A 949-nucleotide genomic window follows, 5' to 3' on the forward strand; every position below is an offset into this window, starting at 1 on the left:
TATTATTATAAGTGGGAAGCTTCAAAAGTGAAAAGTTAGATTACCATTTTACCCCTACACTAAATCAAACATTTAATTAATTAAATAATAAATAGTAAAATTTAAATTAACTAAGACTAAATACACGTTCTAGGGTGAGTTAATAATCAAACATCTAATTAATTTAATAGTAAATAGTAAAATTAAAATTACCTCAAGAGTTTATAGTAAAATTTTAAAAGTTTGAAGACTTAATTACACATTTTAGGGAGATTACATAAGAAGTTAAACAGCCCTATTTCTAGGTTTACTTGCATTTCTATATTAATGCTCCACATTTTCTAAAGATGTGCAGTTTTTTGTTTTAATCATCTGCCTGTTAAAAAAAAAATTAAAGTAAATTTTATATTCCAACGTTCTCAAGCCTGAATTCTAGGAGTAAGAATTAAAGGAAATTTCTGACAAAGAAAGAGAAAAATTATCAAGTGATTTAACACTTTTCTCTACTTATATGAAGTATAGATTAGACATTATCCATAAATGATATTAGCAGAAGAAACTCAAAGGACTAAGCAAATAATTAAATGCTTGGAATGTGAAAAGATATATTTTTAGATAATATCAATTGTACATGTATGTATAGCCTAGAATAATTACTGGTATATGAAAAGACCCCTCATTTACCCGATTAATGCTACTGATTTTATTTATTTGATTTATTACTAAGGTATTAAAAGTGTATTATTATATATGAATGAATTAATATCAAATTAATAATTAATGAGATGGTTTGTAATTGCCTTATTTATTACTAATTACAATGATTTATATTTTTCATCTTCTTATCCATTTAAATTAGACTAGATTTCATCACGTTCAGAGTAGTAATTAGTGGTAATGTTAATTCTCTTACTTAGTCTAATTATGATTTGTATTTTTCATCTTCCCATCTATATATTAAAAGACTATT

Source organism: Solanum tuberosum, unplaced genomic scaffold, assembly GCF_000226075.1.
Source record: "Solanum tuberosum cultivar DM 1-3 516 R44 unplaced genomic scaffold, SolTub_3.0 scf00096, whole genome shotgun sequence".
Classification (NCBI taxonomy): Eukaryota; Viridiplantae; Streptophyta; class Magnoliopsida; order Solanales; family Solanaceae; genus Solanum; species Solanum tuberosum.